Source organism: Elephantulus edwardii, unplaced genomic scaffold, assembly GCF_000299155.1.
Source record: "Elephantulus edwardii isolate Elephantulus edwardi_28Jun2011 unplaced genomic scaffold, EleEdw1.0 scaffold00457, whole genome shotgun sequence".
In the NCBI taxonomy this organism is placed as follows: Eukaryota; Metazoa; Chordata; class Mammalia; order Macroscelidea; family Macroscelididae; genus Elephantulus; species Elephantulus edwardii.
In genome coordinates, this window is record NW_006400207.1 from 121,829 (window position 1) to 128,780 (window position 6,952).

Below are 6,952 nucleotides of genomic sequence, written 5' to 3' on the forward strand. Positions count from 1 at the left end.
CCCTCCTCTTTTTTTTTTAAATGCCCATTTGCTGGGTATTTTCATTCTCCTTATCTTGAAAAATAATAAAAATTAACACTCATAAAATAATCTCAAAAAAGGAAAAGGAATAAAACTCTAAGGTGAGAGATGGGAGGCCAGGGGAAGCCTGGCCGTGGTGGGAGGCATATGCCACCTGCTCATCAGCCTCCTGCCTTGGTGGTCTCTTTGAGAAGGTCTCTTTAGTGGGTCTGTGAGAAGGTGCAAGGCCTAGACAGGTCCCCGGGGACCCAGAGGGGACATAGCCTGGAGCTCAGGAAAGATGTCCCCAGCCTGCTGGGGCTGAGCTCAGGTTCAGGCCCAGTGAGCAGAGACACCAGGCCCACAGTCCTTCCAGGTCCAGACCCCACAGCCCATGACCTGGGTGGGGGCAGATGATCACAGGTGTAGCCTGTGGAATTTGATGTGCTCAAGCTTCTCAAGGAGCTCCATGAAGGAGAACTGTACAAGAGCATCCGGATGCCAACATTTCTTCATTACTTCATAGACATCAATAACCATCGGGGGCATCCATTTTGTAAGTCTTCTCCACCAGAGGGACAAAGTAAGGCACTTGCCCAAAGGAGTAGATTTCCCAGAGAAGGATTCCATAACTCCACACATCAGACCTACTGGAGAATTTCTTCTCTCTCAGGGCCTCAGGACCGTCCACTTGACTGGCAGCTTGGCCATATCTTCTGTGCTAGAGGCCTCCTTGGTGAGACTGAAGTTGCTTACTTTGACCATGTTGTCCTCAGACAGCGGCGCATTGTGGGCAGCCAGGTCTTGATGCACAAAGTTGTTGTCCTCTAAATATTCCATAGCCTCACAGACGTCTAGAGAGAACTTGAGGAGACAGTCCCCACCTAACACCACCATCCTCGAGACTGCAGGTAGTGCACAAGGCTACCCTTGGCCATGTACTTGGTGACAATGTAGAGCCCGTGATTCTTCTGCACAATCACACCCAGGAGCTGTACCAGGTTGCTCTGCCAAATTTGCATCATGACTGAGGCTTTATCCAGGAAGGCCTGTGCAGTCGTGTCATTCTTAATGCACTTGACAGTTACTTTGTTCCTTCGATAGTTGCCCAGCATCACATCTCCAAACTCGCCCTTTCCAATGGTCTGCAGCAGTTTCAGGTCTTTCCTGTTCAGTGCCCAGCCACTGAACTCGTCCTGGGCCGTCACTGTTTCCTCCATGACTTCTGGTTTAATGAGTCCAGTGCAGAGCCCAACTGCATGTGAGGTGTAGTGCTCTACCAGCTGCATGAGGTTTTTAAAGTACACCTCCTCGTCAATGCTAAGCTTGCTGGTGTGGTACCTCGTCAATGCTAAGCTTGCTGGTGTGGTACATGATGCGGTAGTGGGCCACCTTGCTGTTGCAGCACACACATAACGTGTAGTCTCTGGGATAGTTTGCCCTCCCCCACACCAGGAACAAGCCTGTCTGGCTGGTACAGGAGCCGCTAAGCCGTGCTTCCACGTGATCTTGCCGTAGAACCGGGGCATGAGGCTGAGTTTGGTGCCAGCCTTCACGCCCTCCCTCTTCTGGATATAGATGGCTGAGATGATACCCTCACTGCCCACTTTGTTCTTGACTTTGTACCAGTTAGGGTCCTTGTTGATGGCCACAGTGGTGAGCAAGTAGCCTGTGCAAAAGGGAAGGTCTTGCTCGGTGGTGCTATGGAAGTTGTACTTGGCAATATATTCTGTACCTGACGGCCAGGCGCACTGTAGTGCTGACATCTCAGAAGATCCACTTCCCTGTGTCACAGGAAGGCTGATCTGTCAATTTGGAACCATTAGAGCTCCCCCGGGGCGCTGTGGTCAGACCCAGCTCTGGGCAGGCGGCATCAGCGGCCTGCAGGACGGTCCACGAAGCCAGAGGAGAGCGGAGGGGCGCAGGAGCCCCAGGAGCCCCAGGGGGATGTGGTATGGAAAAGAATGGGTGTGGAAAGGGAGGGCAGAGGGATGGCCAGAGCCAGTGTGGAGGTGGAGCGTGAGAATGGCGGCTCAGCCGGCAGCAGAGGGAAGAAAGGCTGGGGGGAAAGAGGCGGAGGGGGCAGGAGGGAAGAAACAATGCAGCCGGCTCGGCCTGGGCAGCGTTTCACTTCTGAACGCCACCACCAAGGTTAAGTGTTCAAACCGTTGCGCCAGTAGCCGCGACAGCCCCAGGCGCTCGATCAGGCGCCGTAGGGGATCCCAGCGATCCACTCCCCGGAGACTATGGCTGTTACAGGCTGGGTAGGACTTAGCGAGGACTGAGCGGGTGAGTGCACCGATGGTGGTGCCCAGCCATCCAGCTCTGACTCCACCCCAGCGAGACCTCTGGGCAGGGCTCGGGGTGGGGCGGGGCTGCAGGGCAGCTACAGTCTTGAGGGCGGTGCCTCAACCTTACCTCCTGGGCTCTGGGCTCGGCTGGGAGGAAACTCGCAGGCCCGGCGAGAGGAAGCGCGGCCGGGATCCTCCCAAGTTAGGTAGTTTAATAGTGTAATGTCCTGGGGTAAGGGGGTGGGGGGACTTTCCGATGTTTGTCAGGTTCCTGTATATTGATTGATGTTCCCCCTTGGTCTGAGGGCCTGTGGCAAGTACATGGGTCAGAAAAGTGGGGACAGTACATGGGTCAGAGAGTGAAGGAGTGTTTTGTCCACCAGGAAACCGCACAAGGTACATTACTATTCTCTTTGATTTAAAAAATTTCAAGTCTTCTCTGAGGAGTTACAGGGCAGGAGCGTTCTTGATAACTTTTTTTAGAAAAGAATGGATTCAGATATAGACTCTTCCAGTAGGTTGGTCAAATAGCTGTCTACTAAATTTCTTCACATAAATGAGTAAGTTTAGCCATTACATTTCCACAGATATTTCCTCAATTCTTTTAACCTTATTTTTCTCTGTTGCCTTGAGTGCCGCTTGGACTTTTATGCCCGTAACATTAATTCTTGATCACTTGACCTCCTGAAATGTTTAAGCATAATTTTTTTTAATATAGTTGCTCTGTTCTTTCCATCTTCTTTTGCTTCATGTGCCATTCTGTATTTCACCATAAAATGGTTCAGTGGCACATTGTCTGGAAAAAGAAGGAAGAAGATACACACAGGCTTCTCATTATCCTGACAGGCTGAAGACACATTTCTGATGGTTTTGAGAATGTACTTCTCAGATTGAATGCAAGATAACTGCAACAATAGGATGAAATCATGAGCTAGCTGCAGTGTTTTGACTCATCATTTTGTGTGCTATATTTCCTATACTTCTGGAACTTAGCATAGAGGGACTCTCACGATTCTCCTTGACAACTTTGATTTGAAGGTTTACTACTGCCCCTTCCTAATTTCCTTTGAAGTCCAAAAAAGGCAAAATGTGACTGCAATGAGTGTTTTCACTATTTCAGCCGCGGTGATACATATTATATGTCAAAGAAGTTAAAGCATATTGCTGTAGAGCTGTGTGAGTCCCTGATCAGAACCTGGAGAGGCTGAAAGAGATCCTGAAGGAACTATTGCCCTGGTGAATGCCTCTGCCCCAACAAGTGAGTAAGGTCAGTGAAATGTGTGGGCTGCTGTGGAGCCTGGAGCCTTAAACTGACATTCAAAGCAAAATGGATGCAGCATCTCTTTTTCACTTTCCAGACCTTATACAAATCTTTCTTGTTCCCCCAACCTGGAGCCATGAAGGGATTCTAGTAAACATAAATCATATTTCTTCCAGCTGTCACAGCACAAGATCACTGTGGGGACATTGTTTCTCCAGATAAGTTCTTTCAATGTCTTGCTTGAAGACTATACACTTGATACTATGTTCTCTCTCACTCAGCACTGCTTCCCTCCAGATTGACTTTGTCTTCAGACCTCACCATTTTCTATGATGGCAGCATGGTAGCCAGATGTTCCATGCTATTTATTTACTATTCTAATGGGAATCCCAGAACACTTTATCATGTTTATGCAATATCTATACTTAGACAAGGAGGGGGTCGTCAGAACCGAGCAAGGGAACACTGCATGGTTCAAAATTGGGAAGGGTATACGCGAAGGATGTGTCCTATCTCCATACCTTTTCAATCTATATGCAGAACAGATTATCCGGGAGGCTGGGCTCTATGAGGAGAAATGTGGCATCAGGATTGGAGAAAGATTCGTCAACAATCTGTGTTATGCAGATGACACAACCCTGCTTGCTGAAACTGAGGAGGACCTGCAGAAGGTCAAGAACTGTAGCCTTCAGTATGGACTGAAGCTTGAGAAAAGGATCAAGAAAACGATTTTTTTCACCTCTGCGACAACTGGCAGCGTTGTGATGAATGGTGAAAAGATTGAGATTGTAAACAGCTTTAGTTTGCTTGGCTCCACAATCAATACTCTTGGCACCAGCAGCCAGGAAATTAAAAGACGTATTGAGTTGGAAAAGTCTGCTGTCAGAGACCGCTCCAAAATACTGAAGAGCAATGATGTCAGTCTGGAGACTAAAGTGCACCTGATACAGGCATCATCTTTGCATTCACTTGCTATGCATCAGAGAGCTGGACAATGACTAGGGATGATGAAAGGAGAATTGATGCCTTTGAGCTGTGTTGAAGAAGAGTATTGAATATACCATGGACTGCTAGGAGAACAGACAAGTTCATCCTGGAGAAGGTGAAGTCAGGCTGCTCCTTGGAGGCAAGGATTCTGAAGCTTTGTCCGACATACTTTGGACATGTTGAAAAGAGAGACCTGTCCTTGGAGAGGGATGTCTGGCTTGGGAGGGTGGAGGGACAGTGTAGGAGAGGACGACCCTCAATGAGATGGATTAATATAGTGATTGGGGTAGTGGGGGTAGGTGTGTCAGAGACAATAACGTTGGCACAGGATAGAGCAGGTTTTAGGGCTGTTGTACAGAGGGTTGCTGTGAGTCACAGGAAACTCAATGGCACATAACAATATATCAAGGACCCAGGGAATACACTGCTTTAACCTATAGCTTTAACAAGGCTTTTGCATTCATGATACAGCATTTCCAGACTTCTTTGTATACCCTTCCCTGGCCCATGGTGTGTGTGGAAGAGTAGGCGTAGAGAGGGGAATTCTGACTCACTGAAGTCACAGGGACTGAACAGAATTTCTGTATATTTTTTTCTCTTTGTCACTCATTGTTGCAGAATCAGAGCTGATTGACTGCTGACAATTCACTTCATTTTAAAGGCTGTAAATCACATGAGAGGAGTTTGCAAATTTCTTCTGAGTGCTGGTGAATTTGAATCACAAAAAAAAAAAATCTCAACCTTTGAGTTAGCAGCTAACTCCTTGTTAACTAGACCACAAGAGATAGAAAGGAAAAGTGAATCAAAAAAAGATAGATAAATTGGAGAAGGGCTGAAGAGAGATTATTTCTCACCTTTCTTTTTTGTTTAAAAATTAAACAATCCCTTTTTAAAAAAAATATTTTTATTTTATACTGGTTTGCATATAAAATTAATATACATTGTGTTTTATTTATATGGATTGTGTTTTGTGCATGCCTCTATTCACACTGTTTCATATGATCATTCCCATATACTGTGTTTTATAAAGTTAATCATCCTTGATCCATCCATCGTTTCAGGTTCCCACTGGATTAGATTCAATTGCCCCTTCCCTCTGCCCACCACACTCTGTGACCTCAAGATTTGCTTTTTTCCCAACCCTCACCTCCTCTCTTGCCTCCCCTTACCTCTTTGGACTTTTAACACACATTTTAATAGTAATCCTTCTATTTTTTAAATAATGGCCTTATGTGGCATTTGCCTTTATGAGATTTTGTTCACTCAACATAATGCTCTCCATTCCATTGTGTAAATGTACCACAATTTCTCAATTCATTTGTTTGTTGATGGACATTTGAACTTCCATTTTCTTGCTATTGTGAATAATGCTGCTATGAACATGGTGTAGAAATCTATGTATGTTTGTATTTCAGTTCTATTTTTCTTGAGGTATATTCCTAGAAGTGGAATATCTGGGTCGTATGGTATTTCTATGTTCAGATTTTTGAGGAAATGTCAAACTGTCTTTCAGAGTGGTCGTACCATTTTACAATTCCACCAGTAGTGTATGAGTGTTCTTATCTCTCCACACTCTTTCCAACATTTATTTCTTGCTATCCTGTTAAACTGTGACACTGTCACTGGGATGAGATGGTATCTTATTGTGATTTTTATTTACATCTATCTTACTGCCAGTGATTTTGAGCATTGCTTTATATGTGTGTTGGCTATCCAAATGTCATCCTCTTGTATCTTGCTACTCTACTAAATTTGTCTACTAGCTCTAACAGGTGTATTTTTGTTGTTGCTGAGTCCTTGTTGTGTTTTTTTGGTGTGTGTGTGTGTGTGTGTGTGTGTGTGTGTACACTATCATATCATCTGCACACAGAGACAGTTTAACCATCTCTTTGCCGATCTGGATGTCTTTTATTTCCTTCTCTTGTTGTAGTGCCCTAGCAAGTACTTCTAATATTAAATTACTAATATTGAATAGTATTGAATAGAAATGATGACCATGGCCATCCTTATCTGGTCCCTGTTCACAAAGAAATGCTTTTAGTCTTTTTCCATTGAGAATAATGTTGACTCCTGGTTTTGCTTCTATACTTTTCACTATGTTGAGGAAATTCCCTTCTATTCCAATTTTACTGACTATCTTAATCAGGAACGGGTGTTGGAATTTGCCAAATGTCTTTTTTTTTGCATCAATTGCTAACATCACATGGTTCTTGTTATTTTCTCTTGTTAATATGGTGAATTACATTGATTGTTTTTCTTATGTTGACTCATCCTTGCATACCTCTTATGACTCTCACTTGGTCATGATGAATTATCATTTTTATGTGATTTTGGATTCTATTAGCTAGGATTTGTTAAAGATTTTTTACATCTATGTTCATGAGAGATAATGGTCTGTAGTTTTCCTTTTTGG

General features: G+C 44.8%; 2 pseudogenes; one reads left to right on the plus strand and one right to left on the minus strand.

Moving 5' to 3' along the window:
- Nucleotides 1–417: 417 nt before the first annotated feature.
- Nucleotides 418–1,766, minus strand: LOC102857670 (annotated as a pseudogene).
- Nucleotides 1,767–2,301: 535 nt separating this feature from the next.
- LOC102859698 overlaps nucleotides 2,302–6,952 on the plus strand; it is a 71,800-nt pseudogene continuing 67,149 nt past the window's right edge.